Source organism: Triturus cristatus, chromosome 2_2 (genome assembly GCF_964204655.1).
Source record: "Triturus cristatus chromosome 2_2, aTriCri1.1, whole genome shotgun sequence".
Taxonomy (NCBI): Eukaryota; Metazoa; Chordata; class Amphibia; order Caudata; family Salamandridae; genus Triturus; species Triturus cristatus.
In genome coordinates this window covers 317,608,930-317,630,509 of record NC_140582.1, presented here as the reverse complement: position 1 = coordinate 317,630,509, position 21,580 = coordinate 317,608,930, and positions in this window count along the sequence as shown.

Below are 21,580 nucleotides of genomic sequence, written 5' to 3'. Positions count from 1 at the left end.
GGACAGTCTTAAAAGAAACAAGGCAAGCAGTTAGCACCAGTATAACCCCTCATTTATTTCCTTTAACAGGTGTCACTCAAGTGAGTATTGATGTTGCATTATGGGACTGGTGGTTAGTGTAAACCCGTGTGGGTCGTCGCCTTGAATCCATTTACAAAGTTTTCATCGAGGAAAAAATTGTCTTTGTAGCGTTGCTCTTGCTAGATGAAAAGCCCCTACTGCTCCGCATAACAGCTGCACAGATCCGCAGCAGCGGACCCACTCGGGTCTCGTGGTGGTGCCGTCCCGTGGCCGGGCTGGCCACATAAATGTCAGAAGAAGAGTTGCCCCTCGGCGGGGCAGCACTCGCAGGCAGGGAAACGCCCATCGGCAAAAGCAGCAACCACGACCATTCTCCTCAACGTTCCCTCCGTCCGACGCGTTTCGGGCATACGCCCTTCCTCATGGACAGTCTTAAAAGAAACAAGGCAAGCAGTTAGCACCAGTATAACCCCTCATTTATTTCCTTTAACAGGTGTCACTCAAGTGAGTATTGATGTGAAAAAATTGTCTTTGTAGCGTTGCTCTTGCTAGATGAAAAGCCCCTACTGCTCCGCATAACAGCTGCACAGATCCGCAGCAGCGGACCCACTCGGGTCTCGTGGTGGTGCCGTCCCGTGACCGGGCCGGCCACATAAATGTCAGAAGAAGAGTTGCCCCTCGGCGGGACAGCACTCGCAGGCAGGGAAACGCCCATCGGCAAAAGCAGCAACCACGACCATTCTCCTCAACGTTCCCTCCGTCCGACGCGTTTCGGGCATACGCCCTTCCTCATGGACAGTCTTAAAAGAAACAAGGCAAACAGTTAGCACCAGTATAACCCCTCATTTATTTCCTTTAACAGGTGTCACTCAAGTGAGTATTGATGTTGCATTATGGGACTGGTGGTTAGTGTAAACCCGTGTGGGTCGTCGCCTTGAATCCATTTACAAAGTTTTCATCGAGGAAAAAATTGTCTTTGTAGCATTGCTCTTGCAATATATATTCACTGAAAAAGCCATAGGTTTCAGGCGTGATATAGTTAGGAATTAGCATTTAAAAAACCTTAGAAATTCACTGAAAAAACTATAGGTTTTAGGGGTGTTATAGTTAGCTGGACATTTCACTCGAACAAAACCATTGAAATTCCTCCGATATAGTTAGTTGTACTGACTACACCTCGCGCGCCCGCAATCCACTGCTGATGATGTCACATATTACATCATTCATGACATGGTCAGTGACATCACTGGTGATATCTCAAATGACACCACTGATGACATCATTGATGACATCATCCAGTGAATGTGGTTTGGTTCGTTATTTAAATATGTATTTTATATATATATATATATATATATTCACTGAAAAAACCATGGGTTGCACACACGTTATAGTTAGGAATTAGCATTTAAAAAACCTTAGAAATTCAGTGAAAAAACCATAGGTTTCACACATGTTATAGTTAGCTGGACATTTTACTCGTAAAAAACCAATGAAATTGCCCCGTTATAGTTAGTTCAGCTAACTATAACTCGCGCGCCCGCAATGCACTGCTGATGACGTCACATATTACATCACTCATGACATGGTCAGTGACATCACTCATGACATCACTGATGACATCTCAAATGACATCACTGATGACCTCACTGATGACATCATCCAGTGAATGTGTGTTTTTCTGAAAATTAAATATGTTTTATATATGTATATCTCAAGGTCGATGGAAGAATAAATGGGTATATAAGTGTCTAAATGGATGATTTGTTTTTGAAAAATTGATTGTGTAACTGACTGATTAAGTGTATCTCTCACTTTGTGTATAAGTGGCTGCATGGGTTGGTGAGTAGCTACATGGGTGTCTATATAGGTTATTAGTTGTTTTTTTGAGTATCAGTCTGAGTGTCTGTATGGTACGGTGGGGGGTATTACGTAGTGCATAGATGCATGAATGAGTGACTCACTGTTTGTATGTGTTGAAGACAGCATGTGTGCAGGACTGTATGGGTGGATGAGTGTGTGTATGGGTGTGTTAGTGAGTGAATGACTGTCTCAATAGTGTCTTCAGGAGTAACTACATATGTTTTAAACTAGTATATGTGACTATTGGTGTATATATGTGAGTATATGTGAGAGGGAGAGATTGAAAGAGTTCCTGTATGAATAAGTATGTGTTTCTATAAGTGATTGTTTAAAAGACTAAGTATGTGTAAGTTTCCGTAGAAGTAAGTATGGTGGTGTGTGTATTACTGTATATGCAAGTAAATGTATGTTTTATTCTTTATTAGCATGAGTGACTATGTGTGTGAGTAACTCTATGGATGAGTGGCATTGTGTAACAGGATGTATAGATGTATGAGTACATATGATGAGTGAGTACATGTATGAGTGACTGTATAGGACTGTTGGTGAATGAGTGGATGTGTATGTGGATCTTAGAATTACTGAAGAGGTTGTTGTAACTGGTATTGGTATGTCCATTGTTTTGAAATTTTTAGTCTCTATTTTTGAATGTGTGTATCAAAGCTTATATTAAGGTGAGAGGAGGTCTGCCACTCTATCACAAGGATGATGTCATCAGTGAGGTCATCAGTGATGTCATTTGAGATGTCATCAGTGATGTCATGAGTGATGTCACTGACCATGTCATGAGTGATGTAATATGTGACGTCATCAGCAGTGCATTGCGGGCGCGCGAGTTATAGTTAGCTGAACTAACTATAACGGGGCAATTTCATTGGTTTTTTACGAGTAAAATGTCCAGCTAACTATAACATGTGTGAAACCTATGGTTTTTTCACTGAATTTCTAAGGTTTTTTAAATGCTAATTCCTAACTATAACGTGTGTGCAACCCATGGTTTTTTCAGTGAATTTCTAAGGTTTTTTAAATGCTAATTCCTAACTATAACGTGTGTGAAACCCATGGTTTTTTCAGTGAATTTGCAAGGTTTTTTAAATGCTAATTCCTAACTATAACGTGTGTGAAACCCATGGTTTTTTCAGTGAATTTGCAAGGTTTTTTAAATGCTATTTTTTTTTTTTATTCTTCATTTTTTTCAAACATATTTTTAATTTAATTTTCTTATCTTTTATAAAGACTATGCTTAAATTTTTAAAATCCTTAAATATTTTTTTTATATATATTTTTTAAAATAAACATGTAAAATTTATTTTCAGATTTTTTTTTTTTTTTTTTTTTTTATAGTACGCGTACCGTAAGCTCACGGTAAGCGTACGGTTTACGCAACGTCCGTAATCTATCTACGCTGCTTGCGCATAGTTACGTACTTTGCGTAGCCGCGCGTACTGCGCGTGGGACGCGTGCGCGCTTACGCAACACGCGCACGTTACGCGGAAGTGCCGGGAAATGACTGTTATGCGCATGCGCGCAAGCGCGTGTCTTTTTTACGCGCACGCGTACTTTTTGCCGTAAGCGCTCCGTAAGCGTACCGTAAGCGTACGGTAGGTCATGTGATCATGAAACACAACTTTTGATTGGTGGAAACTACTTTCAGTTCTAGAACTCTCCTACACCACACCCATTCCCCTCATTTCTGCTTGTGATCCCTTGGAAGAAGGAGCTGGTTTGTCTTTGGGATACGATGGCAGAACAGCAGAGCCCTTCTGAGAGTGAGGCTAGCACCAGCAGCACTGTCTTGAGGCAGAGAGCGAGGAAAGTAAAGCCTTCTTATGTTTGGGATTATTTTACTTTTCCAGAAGGCCAGCAAAAGGTGAATGCACCCTTAGTTACTTGCAGGCTGTGTCAGCGTGTACTTTCTAGAGGTAATCCTGACAGGAAGTATTCCTTTGGGAATCATACCATGATCAGACACCTCAAGGATGTACACAAAAGGACACATGGTCATCTTTTTGGAGGTAACTCTTCAGAAAGACGAGCCAGTACATCCACAGCAGCTCAGCCTGGACCATCATCTGCAGGGCAGACTCCTTCTTCTGCAGGTCAGGTGAGCCCTTCATCTGTGGGGGGAGAATCTCCTTTTGCTGGCCCTCTGGAAATTAACCCTCGGTTTGCGAGGGTTGAAGTACGGTGCGCCACTTGTCACGATCTAATTACTTATAGGGAGACCAGTATTTCCCTAGTGAACAATAAAATAGATCAGCACACTTGTCGTACCGTCTAATATTCCCAATCTTTCTTTCCTCTGTCCCTGCATGAACACAACGGCTCTTTTAAGAGCCAACCTTATCTTTCATCTTTTTTTTACATATGTTTTTAAAAACTTTTTTTTATTTTTTTTTTACCGTACGCGTACGGTAAGCGTACCTTTTTTATTTTTTTTAAAAAAAACACTAAAAATCATTTATCACATTACATTGACTTACCATACTCACTCAAAAAAATATTTATTCATTTGTTTTTTTAAAAAATAGTTTTTAAAATGGTTGTAGTTTTCAAAAATTTTCTATATCGATCTGAAAAAAAAGAAAAAAGTATTAATATTTTTATAACAATTTATAATACAGTACACATATTTACATTTTTTTCCCAAAAATATTTTTGCCTCTTTTAACAATTGGAAATCACTTTTACAGACTGACACATTATGAAACCACTATTTTTGATTTATTTAATTGCACGTGTCCAAGCTGTTTTTTTTTCAGACCACCACCATGTGCATTCTCTGTGACTGCCTACACTCCACCAAGGGCAACCAGCCTTAGTGATGCTGAATGTATTTGCATTACAGACTTAAACCTGAAAACCCCACTGGCTTGTAAATACTGTGCATGACTATACACGGCAAGGACATGGGTGTGTGCTAACCCTCTGCTTATTCCCCCAAAAATTCGCTCCCCCTTTCCATCTAATGCAACTGTGAAATCACCAGAGCAAGACGCAATAAATCTCTGCCTATAATTCTTCTATGCACACAGAGTCATATTTTCACATTAGTCCCAAAACGAAATTTCTTTGCCAATTTGAAAGCACACTTACTGCTCTTTTTTTTTTCAGGGGCAAGTGTAAATCACTTTTACACACTGACACATTATGAAACCACCATGTGTAACTACAACAAAAACAATTCCCATTTCTATTATTCATTTCTTAAGTTACCACATACATACCCTCTCAAACTGTAAACTCACCTTTAAAATTAGTTAGTTGTGAAAGAAATGTGACACTCAAACAGCAGATTATCAGAGCCAGGATCTCTGTTGTGTTCACCTCTCTCCTCTCAGCAGAACCAGATAATGGCAAACTTTCCCTCTATTTTTCCACACATATACATGTAAGTTTCAAATCTCAGTGCTTCCCCCTTTTTTTCACATGTAATCACACATTGCTATTGGTTGAAAACGAACCCTTTTCCAAAAGTACCCTTCCCCCACCTTGACTTCTGCCTAGTACCCTTCCCCCAACTTGACTTCTGCCTGCTACCATAGCAACAGCTCATGGAACACTGCTGTGTGCAGTTAGGTCAGAAGTTCGACACACAATGTTTCAATTCCACAGAGCAAGAGTGCTTGACTTTTCAAACCTAACAGCAAATCCATAGTACTGTTCTTTGGTTACACATTTTTTTGTACTAATACAAAACATGCTTCTATTAATTTACACATACAGCCTAGTATTTATTCTAGAATGGTATGATACAGCCAATCAGTTCTTTTTGTTTTGAAAAAAATATGTATGCCTCCATTTCCAAACTGTCTTTCTTTTCATATTGCCATTCTACTGAAAGACACCTCCTGAGTGCATCCAGATCTCCTTTGAAGATGTTCACAGTGTGGATTGTAGGGCACAGCTATGTCTTCTGGAGTGAAAAGTTTGCAGAGAAAACAGATATGGTGAGAGACCTTGCTTTGCCAAATGTAGACATTAAATGGATTGGTCAGAGAGGGTTAAAGTGGCACCAATTGATGCCATTGGTGAAATCCTTCATGCAAATCCAATACCCTGACCTCATAATAGTGCACTGTGGTGGCAATGACCTAGGCACTTTGACTGGGGTAGGTCTGGAAATGCTTATGAAGGACACCTTTGCACAACTGTTTTCACTTTTCCCTAAAACTGCCTTTGTGTTTTCCAACATATGCCAAAGGCAAAAATGGAACTGGTCCAATCATTTCTGTCCACAGATTGACAAAGCAAGAAAGCACGTCAACAAATCTGTTTCTGCTTTCCTCCGTGACTATGGTATGGGTGCCATTTACCACAACAACTTGCGTTACGACATGCAAGACATTTATAGAGGAGATGGTGTGCACTTCATTGATGAAGGGAACAGAGTCTTCCTCTTGAACCTTAGACTCTGCATCGGTACTTACTTGTAGGTACCACTAAAAAAATGACTCCATAAACACAACAGCTCTTTTTAGAGCTCCCTAATTTCTAAACTCTTAACCCCTTCGATGCTCATGACGGAACGGTTCCGTCATGAGCATCGGTTGGGCTGTGCTCATGACGGAACCGTTCCGTCATGAGGACAGCCCCCGGGGGAAGCGCTGGCGCTCCCCCCCTTTTGCCTCGATCTTGCCCCCCTTTACGGGGGTGGCAGCGGAAGAGCTTCCGCTGCCACCCCCGACCCCCCCCGAGCCCCCCCACGCTTTCTGATGACGTCAGCGCGCACAGCGCGCGCCGGCGTCATCAGGAAGCGTTGGACGCGCTGGAATCCATTTCTTCCAGCGCGTCCGAGGGGAGCAGAGGTAGGTGTTTGGCGTCTGGTGGGGGCCGCGGCGGTGAAATCTCTAGTATTGAGGCATCGGGGGAGAGGAAAGAGTATTTCCTCTCCCCCGATCTCTCAATACAGGGCATTCCTGCTCCACGATCGCGCACAGCGTCGCGATCGTGGAGTAGGGATGCCCCACTAGACACCAGGGATTTTGTATTTGGAGTTTGGGAAGCGACCCCTTAGGCAAGGGTCGCTTCCTTGGGCACGATTCTTTGGCAAAGTCTTTTCTGCCCCCCCTGGGGGCAGATCGGCCCGCTTTATGCGCGTTTCTGCCCCCAGGGGGGGCAGAAAAGCCCACTAGTCACCAGGGATGCTGTTTTTACTATGTAGGAAGCGACCCCTTGGGCAAGGGTCGCTTCCTTGGGGGCAAATTTTGTGGAAGTCTTTTCTGCCCCCCCTGGGGGCAGATCGGTCCGCTTTCTGCGCGTTTCTGCCCCCAGGGGGGGGCAGAAAAGCCCACTAGACACCAGGGATATTGTTTATGCTATGTAGGAAGCGACCCCTTAGGCAAGGGTCGCTTCCTTGGGGGGCCAAATAATTTGAAGACTTTTCTGCCCCCCCTGGGGGCAGATCGGTCTTCTTTCTGCCCGTTTCTCCCCCTAGGGGGGGCAGAAAAGCCCACTAGACACCAGGGATGTCTATTTCGTTATGTAGGAAGCGACCCCTTGGGCAAGGGTCGCTTCCTAGGGTGGTAAAGTGATTAGGAGACTTTTCTGCCCCCCCTGGGGGCAGATCGGTCGTCTTTCTGCCCGTTTCTGCCCCCAGGGGGGGCAGAAAAGCCCACTAGACACCAGGGATGTCTTTTTCTTTATGTAGGAAGCGACCCCTTGGGCAAGGGTCGCTTCCTTTGCGGCCTAATTTTTTAGAATACTTTTCTGCCCCCCCTGGGGGCAGATTGGTCGTCTTTCTGTCCGTTTCTGCTCTTTGGGGGGGGGGCAGAAAAGCCCACTAGACACCAGGGATATAAATATTATTGTAGGAAGCGACCCCTTGGGCAAGGGTCGCTTCCTTGGGCCCCTAAAAGTTTTGAAGAATTTTCTGCCCCCTCTGTGGGCAGATCGGTTTTATTTTTTTGCCGTTTCTGCTCCCATTGGAGGCAGAAAAGCCCACTAGACACCAGGGAATTAGTTCAATTAGAAATAGAAGTGACCCCTCGCTTCCAGGGTGCAATTTGTTATATGTATTTGGCTCACCTGCCCCGGGACTGAATAGCCTTTTTTTTCCTGCTGTTTTCTGCCTGACCTGGCACACAAACCGATTGACCATTTGGGTAGTGACATGGCATGTTATAATGTTTATTGTTATATGTTTTGTGATTTCCAATTGTAATGTTTTTTTTGTTTACTGTTTTGTTCTAGGTGAAGGCTTTTCTTCTGTTCACGGTGACATTTTGGTTCTGGTGGTTTTGCTGTTTGTGTAGTTTGGTAAGAGACTGTTTTTTTGTACAATGCAAATGTGTTTGATTTCTCTGCCTGTTTTTTTTTGCAAATGGTGTAATAATAGCAGTATGTTTGGTTTTTGAGTTTCAAAAACTTTTTGCATTGGTGCATGATGTGTATTTTGTTGTCTTGTGAGTAATTTTTTTTTTTTTCTTCTTTCTAGTTTGATATCGTTGGTCTTTGCTGTGTCACTGCAGAGTTTGTTTCTGGTGAGTGTAGCTGTCTCTTTTGATTTTGGATTGTATAGTTTTTGAGTACATTGATCTTATTGATATAAGGTACACATTTCTTTACTTACTTGGTTTGCACATTGTTGGTTGTTGTTGACTTGTTTGTGCAGTCTTCCATCTTAGTAGGTATAATGGCTAGCCGCAGGATGACTGCTCAGCAGGTTGTTGGTTTGCTGTTTGAGTCTTCCTCTGATATTGGGTCAGAGACTGACTCTGCTTCTGAGGGAGAGGGGGCAGGGGACGATTCTGGCAGTGAGTTTTCTCTCCGTATGGGGTCATCGGATGATGAAGATACTCTTAGCGCGGATGAAGTGCCTGTGTTAGAGGAGGAGACTGATGTGCCGATAGTGCGGCAAGAGGCATCTGGGCTGCAGCCTGCGGCTGCAAGGCTTCCCGTTGGTGTAGTGCGGCAAGAGACATCTGGGCTGCAGGCTGGGACTGCAAGGCTTCCCGTTGGTGTAGTGCGGCAAGAGGCATCTGGGCTGCAGGCTGGGGCTGCAAGCCTTTCCGTTGGTGTAGTGCGGCAAGAGACATCTGGGCTGCAGGCTGGGGCTGCAAGTCTTCCCGTTGAAAGTGATGACCTCTGGGTTGCCCCTGGCATGGTGCAGCCGGAATTTCCTGAGTTTACTGGTGTTCCAGGGTCTAGAGTGAATACCGAGAACTTTTTGCCTGTAAATTTTTTTCAGTTGTTTATGGACGATGTGTTTTTGGCAGAGATTGTTGAGCAGACTAATTTGTATGCCGAACAGTTTTTGAGGGACAACAGTGCCAGTCTTAAGCCACACTCTAGAGCTACCCGGTGGACTCCCACAAATGTTGAAGAGATGAAGAAGTTCTTGGGTTTAACTTTTTTGATGGGCTTGCTAAGGAAGCCATCATTGGCTTCATATTGGTCTAGCAGTCCCTTGATGGCAACGTCTATTTTTCCGGCAGTCATGAGTCGTGACAGGTATTTGCTTCTGCTTCGGATGATGCACTTTGTAGATAATGGTTTAGCGTTGCCACGAGATCACCCTGATTGTGACCGTCTTTTTAAGATTAGGCCTGTCCTTGATCACTTTGTTGATCGATTTTCTGAGATTTATGCCCCTGGTAGAGAAATTGCAGTGGATGAGTCTTTGGTGTTGTTCAAGGGCCGCTTGGTTTTTAGGCAATACATTCCTAGTAAGAGGGCACGCTATGGAATAAAGCTGTATATGCTGTGTGACAGTAGGACTGGATATGTCTCTAATTTCAGGGTGTACACCGGTAAGGAATCTAGGTTTAACCTCCCTGCTTGTCCGTCCACTTTTGGAGTGACTGAGAAAATTGTTTGGGAACTTGGAAGAGGATTTTTTAACAAAGGCCACCATTTATATGTAGATAACTTCTACACTGGTGTACGGTTGTTCAGGGAATTGGCCAAAGTTGACACTTTTGCTTGTGGCACAGTCCGCTGTAATCGTAAAGGTTTTCCGAAAGAACTTGTTTGTCAAAAGCTTGTGCGGGGACAGTGCAGTGCGTTGCGTTGCCAGGAGCTTCTTGCTGTGAAGTTTACAGACAGGAGAGATGTCTACATGCTGACTTCCATCCATGATGAAAGCACTGCACCTGTGACTGTTTGGGGTCAGGTCGCTGAAGCGCGCAAACCTGTATGTGTTTTAGACTATAATAGGTACATGGGTGGTGTTGACAGAGTAGATCAGAGGTTGGAACCTTACACTGCTCTTCGTAAGGCTTACATTTGGTACAAGAAGTTGGCTATCCATCTTTTCCACTTGGCAATGTTTAATGCTTTTGTTGTGTTCCAGGATTCTTGCCCTGAGTCAAAGATGACTTTTGTTAAGTTTCAGGAGTCTGTAATAGGCAGCCTTGTTGTAGTGGAACAGGCAAGTGTTCCTAGAGTTGGACTGGTGGAGGATGTTGCTAGATTGAAAGAACGCCACTTTCCAGATCACATTCCTCCCACACCCGCAAAAGATTTTCCCAGTAGGAGATGTAGAGTCTGTTGGCGAAGAGGTTTGCGGAAGGAGTGTCGTATGTACTGCCCCGATTGTCCCTCTCATCCTGCACTGTGTCTCTCTGCTTGTTTTAGAGCGTACCACACGCGAAAAAATTTTTGGGAGGATTCTTGAGTGGTAAAGTGAACTGGCTGGTCTGTATTCTTTGGATAATTTGATTCTGTTTCAATGTTGGTGTTAGTGCAATGTATTTAGTTGCTGATTTTCTGTTAGAAGATTTGTATCTATTTGCAATTTGTTTGTGTTTTTATTTTTTTCTAAAAAAATCCAAAATGTGATGGCGGTGTGTGTAGGCTTGCGCTTGGCTGTTGGTGTGTGTGGACTGGCACTTGGTTGGTGGTGTGCGTGGAATGGTGCTTGGCTGACGGTGTGCGTGGACTGGCGGTGTGCATGGACTGGCGGTGTGCGTGGACTGGTGCGTGGCTGGTGGTGTGCGTGGAATGGTGCTTGGCTGGCGGTGTGCGTGGCTGGTGGTGTGCGTGGAATGGTGCTTGGCTGGCGGTGTGCGTGGAATGGTGCTTGGCTGGTGGTGTGCGTGGAATGGTGCTTGGCTGGCGCTGTGCGTGGACTGGTACTTGGCTGGCAGTGTGTGTGGACTGGTGGTGTGTGCGGACTGGTGTTTGGCTGGTGGTGTCCGTGGACTGGAGCTTGGCTGGTGGTGTCCGTGGACTGGAGCTTGTCTGGTGGTGTGTGTGGACTGGAGCTTGGCTGGCGGTGTGCGTGGAATGGTGCTTGTCTGGTGGTGTCCGTGGACTGGAGCTTGGCTGGCGGTGTAGGTGGATTGGCGATTGGCTGCCGGTGTGCCTGGACTGGCGATTGGATGGCGGTGTGCCTGGACTGGCGCTTGGCTAGCGGTGTGCGTGGACTGGCGTTTGGCTAGCGGTGTGTGTCGACCGGTGCTTGGCTGGCTGTGTGTGAGTAGTGACTTTCTGCTGGTCACTACACACACTGCTAGCTGAGTGCCACTCCACGCAATCCTTCTGCCTGTGTAGTTGCTGTGTCTGGATTGTGGGCGTGTGAAAGTGATGGGCCCTTGAATGGCGCTGTGTGCCGGTGTGAGTTTTGTTATGTGATGGGCCCGCGGCTGGCGGTGTGAATGGTTTTGTATGTCTCACACGTATGAAAGGTGTATGAATGGCCTGTAAAGAGGTTGGTGCCTTGTCGTGGCTTTACAGCTCACGAGCTGTGAGTCAATGGTTCAGTTTCTTGCCCTTTCAATTATTACCAGTGCATTTCATTTTTTGTGAAATCACTTGGTAATACAATTTTATCTACTGAACCATCACTCACCCTCGTGCCAAATCCAACCAGTATGTGCGTGTGCTTGCGGGTTAGATGACTGTGCAGTAATATTTGTTTTTTTGAAGCAGGGTGTACCTTGTCCCTTTTTGGTGATTTTTGTACTGTGTTGCTTTTGTACCTGGTGGTGCGAATGGTCTTGTTTGTATCACGTATGAAAGGTGTGTGAATGGCCTGTAAAGCGGTTGGTGCCTTGACGTGGCTTTACAGCTCACGAGCTGCAAGTCATTGGTTTGGTTTTTTGTGAATTTAATTATTGACAGTGCATTTCATATTTGTGAAATCTCTTGTTAATAAAATTTAATACACTGAACCATGACTTGCCCTCGTGCCAAATCCAACCAGTATGTGTGTGTGTTTGAGGAATAGATGGTTGTGCAGGAATCTTTGTTTTTTGTTTCTCTGCCAAGGTACACTTTCCATGTAAGAATAACCCACCAACTGTAGATATTGTCGAAAACCTTTGGGAGTTCATGGTGATGTCTCTCTAGTGATTTGAAAAATATTTTTTATCCCCATTGTCCTGTAAACCTCAAATTGTCTGCCACATTTTCTTTGCAGTATTATTCCTAAATTCTCACGCTGTAGTAACAATAGGTAATCTGGTTATGCAAGGGGGGTTACTTTTGTTTTTTGCCCAGGGCTCGGCGGCCATCTAGGGAAACCTTTCCAACCCACGCATTTCTGAAAAGTAGACACCCGGCGGCTTCCAGGGAGGTATGGCTTGCGTGGATCCCCCAACGTTTCCTTACCCAGAATCCCCTGCAAACCTCAATTTTTGCCCAAAAAATCACCTTTTTCACACATTTTGGGGTGGGAAAGTAGTGGCATCACCGGGCTCACACAAATTTACCACCACCCAGCGTTCCCCCAGGTCTCCCGGTAAAAATGGTGCCTCACTTGTGTGGGAGGCCCAAGTACCCGCGGCAGGCAAGGGCCCCAAAGGTAGTGAGGCCACCTCAAGATGGCCTATCGCCAAACCACCTAGTTTTGCAAGGGGGGTCACTTTGGTTTTTGGCCCGGTGCGCGGCGGCCATCTAGGGAAACCTACCAAACCCAGGCATTTTTGAAAACTAGACACCCGGCGGCTTCCAGGGAGGTATGGCTTGCGTGGATCCCCCAACGTTTCCTTACCCAGAATCCCCTGCAAACCTCAATTTTTGCCCAAAAAATCACTTTTTTCACACATTTTGGGGTGGGAAAGTAGTGGCATCACCGGGCTCACACAAATTTTCCACCACCCAGCGTTCCCCCAGGTCTCCCGGTAAAAATGGTGCCTCACTTGTGTGGGAGGCCCAAGTACCCGCGGCAGGCAAGGGCCCCAAAGGTAGTGAGGCCACCTCAAGATGGCCTATCGCCAAACCACCTGGTTTTGCAAGGGGGGTCACTTTGGTTTTTGGCCCGGTGCGCGGCGGCCATCTAGGGAAACCTACCAAACCCAGGCATTTTTGAAAACTAGACACCCGGCGGCTTCCAGGGAGGTATGGCTTGCGTGGATCCCCCAACGTTTCCTTACCCAGAATCCCCTGCAAACCTCAATTTTTGCTCAAAAAATCACTTTTTTCACACATTTTGGGGTGGGAAAGTAGTGGCATCACCGGGCTCACACAAATTTACCACCACCCAGCGTTCCCCCAGGTCTCCCGGTAAAAATGGTGCCTCACTTGTGTGGGAGGCCCAAGTACCCACGGCAGGCAAGGGCCCCAAAGGTAGTGAGGCCACCTCAAGATGGCCTATCGCCAAACCACCTGGTTTTGCAAGGGGGGTCACTTTGGTTTTTGGCCCGGTGCGCGGCGGCCATCTAGGGAAACCTACCAAACCCAGGCATTTTTGAAAACTAGACACCCGGCAGCTTCCAGGGAGGTATGGCTTGCGTGGATCCCCCAACGTTTCCTTACCCAGAATCCCCTGCAAACCTCAATTTTTGCCCAAAAAATCACTTTTTTCACACATTTTGGGGTGGGAAAGTAGTGGCATCACCGGGCTCACACAAATTTACCACCACCCAGCGTTCCCCCAGGTCTCCCGGTAAAAATGGTGCCTCACTTGTGTGGGAGGCCCAAGTACCCGCGGCAGGCAAGGGCCCCAAAGGTAGTGAGGCCACCTCAAGATGGCCTATCGCCAAACCACCTGGTTTTGCAAGGGGGGTCACTTTGGTTTTTGGCCCGGTGCGCGGCGGCCATCTAGGGAAACCTACCAAACCCAGGCATTTTTGAAAACTAGACACCCGGCGGCTTCCAGGGAGGTATGGCTTGCGTGGATCCCCCAACGTTTCCTTACCCAGAATCCCCTGCAAACCTCAATTTTTGCCCAAAAAATCACTTTTTTCACACATTTTGGGGTGGGAAAGTAGTGGCATCACCGGGCTCACACAAATTTACCACCACCCAGCGTTCCCCCAGGTCTCCCGGTAAAAATGGTGCCTCACTTGTGTGGGAGGCCCAAGTACCCGCGGCAGGCAAGGGCCCCAAAGGTAGTGAGGCCACCTCAAGATGGCCTATCGCCAAACCACCTGGTTTTGCAAGGGGGGTCACTTTGGTTTTTGGCCCGGTGCGCGGCGGCCATCTAGGGAAACCTACCAAACCCAGGCATTTTTGAAAACTAGACACCCGGCGGCTTCCAGGGAGGTATGGCTTGCGTGGATCCCCCAACGTTTCCTTACCCAGAATCCCCTGCAAACCTCAATTTTTGCCCAAAAAATCACTTTTTTCACACATTTTGGGGTGGGAAAGTAGTGGCATCACCGGGCTCACACAAATTTACCACCACCCAGCGTTCCCCCAGGTCTCCCGGTAAAAATGGTGCCTCACTTGTGTGGGAGGCCCAAGTACCCGCGGCAGGCAAGGGCCCCAAAGGTAGTGAGGCCACCTCAAGATGGCCTATCGCCAAACCACCTGGTTTTGCAAGGGGGGTCACTTTGGTTTTTGGCCCGGTGCGCGGCGGCCATCTAGGGAAACCTACCAAACCCAGGCATTTTTGAAAACTAGACACCCGGCGGCTTCCAGGGAGGTATGGCTTGCGTGGATCCCCCAACGTTTCCTTACCCAGAATCCCCTGCAAACCTCAATTTTTGCCCAAAAAATCACTTTTTTCACACATTTTGGGGTGGGAAAGTAGTGGCATCACCGGGCTCACACAAATTTACCACCACCCAGCGTTCCCCCAGGTCTCCCGGTAAAAATGGTGCCTCACTTGTGTGGGAGGCCCAAGTACCCGCGGCAGGCAAGGGCCCCAAACGTAGTGAGGCAACATCAACATTGCCTATCCCAAATGTCGCCTCACTACCTTTGGGGCCCTTGCCTGCCGCGGGTACTTGGGCCTCCCACACAAGTGAGGCACCATTTTTACCAGGAGACCTGGGGGAACGCTGGGTGGTGGTAAATTTGTGTGAGCCCGGTGATGCCACTACATTCCCACCCCAAAATGTGTGAAAAAAGTGATTTTTTGAGCAAAAATTGAGGTTTGCAGGGGATTCTGGGTAAGGAAACGTTGGGGGATCCACGCAAGCCATACCTCCCTGGAAGCCGCCGGGTGTCTAGTTTTCAAAAATGCCTGGGTTTGGTAGGTTTCCCTAGATGGCCGCCGCGCACCGGGCCAAAAACCAAAGTGACCCCCCTTGCAAAACCAGGTGGTTTGGCGATAGGCCATCTTGAGGTGGCCTCACTACCTTTGGGGCCCTTGCCTGCCGCGGGTACTTGGGCCTCCCACACAAGTGAGGCACCATTTTTACCGGGAGACCTGGGGGAACGCTGGGTGGTGGTAAATTTGTGTGAGCCCGGTGATGCCACTACTTTCCCACCCCAAAATGTGTGAAAAAAGTGATTTTTTGAGCAAAAATTGAGGTTTGCAGGGGATTCTGGGTAAGGAAACGTTGGGGGATCCACGCAAGCCATACCTCCCTGGAAGCCGCCGGGTGTCTAGTTTTCAAAAATGCCTGGGTTTGGTAGGTTTCCCTAGATGGCCGCCGCGCACCGGGCCAAAAACCAAAGTGACCCCCCTTGCAAAACCAGGTGGTTTGGCGATAGGCCATCTTGAGGTGGCCTCACTACCTTTGGGGCCCTTGCCTGCCGCGGGTACTTGGGCCTCCCACACAAGTGAGGCACCATTTTTACCGGGAGACCTGGGGGAACGCTGGGTGGTGGTAAATTTGTGTGAGCCCGGTGATGCCACTACTTTCCCACCCCAAAATGTGTGAAAAAAGTGATTTTTTGGGCAAAAATTGAGGTTTGCAGGGGATTCTGGGTAAGGAAACGTTGGGGGATCCACGCAAGCCATACCTCCCTGGAAACCGCCGGGTGTCTAGTTTTCAGAAATGTATAGGTTTGCTAGGTTTCCCTAGGTGCCGTCAGGGCTAGGGTACAAAATCTACAGCTAGTCACTTTGCCAAAAAAAGGGTCATTTTTCACTCCAAAACGACGTTGCGTTTTGCGCCGTTTCCTGTCGCGGGCACTAGGCCGACCCGCACAAGTGAGGTACCATTTTTCTCGTAGGACTTTGGGGAACGCGGGGTGGGTGGAAATTTGTGGATCCACGCAGATTACAGAACTTTCCATCACAGAAATGTGGGGAAAATGTGTTTTTTTGTCAATTTTTTACGTTTGCAAGGGATTCTGGGTAACAGACCATGGTGGGAGGCAGTCAAGTCACCCCATCCTGGATTCCCCTGGGTGTCTAGTTTTCAGAAATGTATAGGTTTGCTAGGTTTCCCTAGGTGCCGGCAGGGCTAGGGTACAAAATCTACAGCTAGTCACTTTGCCAAAAAAAGGGTCATTTTTCACTCCAAAACCACGTTGCGTTTTGCGCCGTTTCCTGTCGCGGGCACTAGGCCGACCCGCACAAGTGAGGTACCATTTTTCTCGTAGGACTTTGGGGAACGCGGGGTGGGTGGAAATTTGTGGATCCACGCAGATTCCAGAACTTTCCATCACAGAAATGTGGGGAAAATGTGGTTTTTTTTTCAATTTTTTACGTTTGCAAGGGATTCTGGGTAACAGACCATGGTGGGAGGCAGTCAAGTCACCCCATCCTGGATTCCCCTGGGTGTCTAGTTTTCAAAAATGTATAGGTTTGCTAGGTTTCCCTAGGTGCCGGCAGGGCTAGGGTACAAAATCTACAGCTAGTCACTTTGCCAAAAAAAGGGTCATTTTTCACTCCAAAACCACGTTGCGTTTTGCGCCGTTTCCTGTCGCGGGCACTAGGCCGACCCGCACAAGTGAGGTACCATTTTTCTCGTAGGACTTTGGGGAACGCGGGGTGGGTGGAAATTTGTGGATCCACGCAGATTCCAGAACTTTCCATCACAGAAATGTGGGGAAAATTTGTTTTTTTTGTCAATTTTTTATGTTTGCAAGGGATTCTGGGTAACAGACCATGGTGGGAGGCAGTCAAGTCACCCCATCCTGGATTCCCCTGGGTGTCTAGTTTTCAGAAATGTATAGGTTTGCTAGGTTTCCCTAGGTGCCGGCAGGGCTAGGGTACAAAATCTACAGCTAGTCACTTTGCCAAAAAAAGGGTCATTTTTCACTCCAAAACCACGTTGCGTTTTGCGCCGTTTCCTGTCGCGGGCACTAGGCCAACCCGCACAAGTGAGGTACCATTTTTCTCGTAGGACTTTGGGGAACGCGGGGTGGGTGGAAATTTGTGGATCCACGCAGATTCCAGAACTTTCCATCACAGAAATGTGGGGAAAATGTGTTTTTTTTGTCAATTTTTTACGTTTACAAGGGATTCTGGGTAACAGACCATGGTGGGAGGCAGTCAAGTCACCCCATCCTGGATTCCCCTGGGTGTCTAGTTTTCAGAAATGTATATGTTTGCTAGGTTTCCCTAGGTGCCGGCAGGGCTAGGGTACAAAATCTACAGCTAGTCACTTTGCCAAAAAAAGGGTCATTTTTCACTCCAAAACCACGTTGCGTTTTGCGCCGTTTCCTGTCGCGGGCACTAGGCCGACCCGCACAAGTGAGGTACCATTTTTCTCGTAGGACTTTGGGGAACGCGGGGTGGGTGGAAATTTGTGGATCCACGCAGATTCCAGAACTTTCCATCACAGAAATGTGGGGAAAATGTGTTTTTTTTTTCAATTTTTTACGTTTGCAAGGGATTCTGGGTAACAGACCATGGTGGGAGGCAGTCAAGTCACCCCATCCTGGATTCCCCTGGGTGTCTAGTTTTCAAAAATGTATAGGTTTGCTAGGTTTCCCTAGGTGCCGGCAGGGCTAGGGTACAAAATCTACAGCTAGTCACTTTGCCAAAAAAAGGGTCATTTTTCACTCCAAAACCACGTTGCGTTTTGCGCCGTTTCCTGTCGCGGGCACTAGGCCGACCCGCACAAGTGAGGTACCATTTTTCTTGTAGGACTTTGGGGAACGCGGGGTGGGTGGAAATTTGTGGATCCACGCAGATTCCAGAACTTTCCATCACAGAAATGTGGGGAAAATGTGTTTTTTTTGTCAATTTTTTACGTTTGCAAGGGATTCTGGGTAACAGACCATGGTGGGAGGCAGTCAAGTCACCCCATCCTGGATTCCCCTGGGTGTCTAGTTTTCAGAAATGTATAGGTTTGCTAGGTTTCCCTAGGTGCCGGCAGGGCTAGGGTACAAAATCTACAGCTAGTCACTTTGCCAAAAAAAGGGTCATTTTTCACTCCAAAACCACGTTGCGTTTTGCGCCGTTTCCTGTTGCGGGCACTAGGCCGACCCGCACAAGTGAGGTACCATTTTTCTCGTAGGACTTTGGGGAACGCGGGGTGGGTGGAAATTTGTGGATCCACGCAGATTCCAGAACTTTCCATCACAGAAATGTGGGGAAAATGTGTTTTTTTTTTCAATTTTTTACTTTTGCAAGGGATTCTGGGTAACAGACCATGGTGGGAGGCAGTCAAGTCACCCCATCCTGGATTCCCCTGGGTGTCTAGTTTTCAAAAATGTATAGGTTTGCTAGGTTTCCCTAGGTGCCGGCAGGGCTAGGGTACAAAATCTACAGCTAGTCACTTTGCCAAAAAAAGGGTCATTTTTCACTCCAAAACCACGTTGCGTTTTGCGCCGTTTCCTGTCGCGGGCACTAGGCCGACCCGCACAAGTGAGGTACCATTTTTCTCGTAGGACTTTGGGGAACGCGGGGTGGGTGGAAATTTGTGGATCCACGCAGATTCCAGAACTTTCCATCACAGAAATGTGGGGAAAATGTGTGTTTTTTTTTCAATTTTTTACGTTTGCAAGGGATTCTGGGTAACAGACCATGGTGGGAGGCAGTCAAGTCACCCCATCCTGGATTCCCCTGGGTGTCTAGTTTTCAAAAATGTATAGGTTTGCTAGGTTTCCCTAGGTGCCGGCAGGGCTAGGGTACAAAATCTACAGCTAGTCACTTTGCCAAAAAAAGGGTCATTTTTCACTCCAAAACCACGTTGCGTTTTGTGCCATTTCCTGTCGCGGGCACTAGGCCGACCCGCACAAGTGAGGTACCATTTTTCTTGTAGGACTTTGGGGAACGCGGGGTGGGTGGAAATTTGTGGATCCACGCAGATTCCAGAACTTTCCATCACAGAAATGTGGGGAAAATGTGTTTTTTTTGTCAATTTTTTACGTTTGCAAGGGATTCTGGGTAACAGACCATGGTGGGAGGCAGTCAAGTCACCCCATCCTGGATTCCCCTGGGTGTCTAGTTTTCATAAATGTATAGGTTTGCTAGGTTTCCCTAGGTGCCGGCAGGGCTAGGGTACAAAATCTACAGCTAGTCACTTTGCCAAAAAAAGGGTCATTTTTCACTCCAAAACCACGTTGCGTTTTGCGCCGTTTCCTGTTGCGGGCACTAGGCCGACCCGCACAAGTGAGGTACCATTTTTCTCGTAGGACTTTGGGGAACGCGGGGTGGGTGGAAATTTGTGGATCCACGCAGATTCCAGAACTTTCCATCACAGAAATGTGGGGAAAATGTGTTTTTTTTTTCAATTTTTTACTTTTGCAAGGGATTCTGGGTAACAGACCATGGTGGGAGGCAGTCAAGTCACCCCATCCTGGATTCCCCTGGGTGTCTAGTTTTCAAAAATGTATAGGTTTGCTAGGTTTCCCTAGGTGCCGGCAGGGCTAGGGTACAAAATCTACAGCTAGTCACTTTGCCAAAAAAAGGGTCATTTTTCACTCCAAAACCACGCTGCGTTTTGCGCCGTTTCCTGTCGTGGGCACTAGGCCGACCCGCACAAGTGAGGTACCATTTTTCTCGTAGGACTTTGGGGAACGCGGGGTGGGTGGAAATTTGTGGATCCACGCAGATTCCAGAACTTTCCATCACAGAAATGTGGGGAAAATGTGGTTTTTTTTTCAATTTTTTACGTTTGCAAGGGATTCTGGGTAACAGACCATGGTGGGAGGCAGTCAAGTCACCCCATCCTGGATTCCCCTGGGTGTCTAGTTTTCAGAAATGTATAGGTTTGCTAGGTTTCCCTAGGTGCCGGCAGGGCTAGGGTACAAAATCTACAGCTAGTCACTTTGCCAAAAAAAGGGTCATTTTTCACTCCAAAACCACGTTGCGTTTTGCGCCGTTTCCTGTCGCGGGCACTAGGCCGACCCGCACAAGTGAGGTACCATTTTTCTCGTATGACTTTGGGGAACGCGGGGTGGGTGGAAATTTGTGGATCCACGCAGATTCCAGAACTTTCCATCACAGAAATGTGGGGAAAATGTGGGTTTTTTTTCAATTTTTTACGTTTGCAAGGGATTCTGGGTAACAGACCATGGTGGGAGGCAGTCAAGTCACCCCATCCTGGATTCCCCTGGGTGTCTAGTTTTCAGAAATGTATAGGTTTGCTAGGTTTCCCTAGGTGCCGGCAGGGCTAGGGTACAAAATCTACAGCTAGTCACTTTGCCAAAAAAAGGGTCATTTTTCACTCCAAAACCACGTTGCGTTTTGCGCCGTTTCCTGTCGCGGGCACTAGGCCAACCCGCACAAGTGAGGTACCATTTTTCTCGTAGGACTTTGGGGAACGCGGGGTGGGTGGAAATTTGTGGATCCACGCAGATTCCAGAACTTTCCATCACAGAAATGTGGGGAAAATGTGTTTTTTTTGTCAATTTTTTATGTTTGCAAGGGATTCTGGGTAACAGACCATGGTGGGAGGCAGTCAAGTCACCCCATCCTGGATTCCCCTGGGTGTCTAGTTTTCAGAAATGTATAGGTTTGCTAGGTTTCCCTAGGTGCCGGCAGGGCTAGGGTACAAAATCTACAGCTAGTCACTTTGCCAAAAAAAGGGTCATTTTTCACTCCAAAACCACGTTGCGTTTTGCGCCGTTTCCTGTCGCGGGCACTAGGCCGACCCGCACAAGTGAGGTACCATTTTTCTCGTAGGACTTTGGGGAACGCGGGGTGGGTGGAAATTTGTGGATCCACGCAGATTCCAGAACTTTCCATCACAGAAATGTGGGGAAAATGTGGTTTTTTTTTCAATTTTTTACGTTTGCAAGGGATTCTGGGTAACAGACCATGGTGGGAGGCAGTCAAGTCACCCCATCCTGGATTCCCCTGGGTGTCTAGTTTTCAAAAATGTATAGGTTTGCTAGGTTTCCCTAGGTGCCGGCAGGGCTAGGGTACAAAATCTACAGCTAGTCACTTTGCCAAAAAAAGGGTCATTTTTCACTCCAAAACCACGTTGCGTTTTGCGCCGTTTCCTGTCGCGGGCACTAGGCCGACCCGCACAAGTGAGGTACCATTTTTCTCGTAGGACTTTGGGGAACGCGGGGTGGGTGGAAATTTGTGGATCCACGCAGATTCCAGAACTTTCCATCACAGAAATGTGGGGAAAATGTGTTTTTTTTGTCAATTTTTTACGTTTGCTAGGGATTCTGGGTAACAGACCATGGTGGGAGGCAGTCAAGTCACCCCATCCTGGATTCCCCTGGGTGT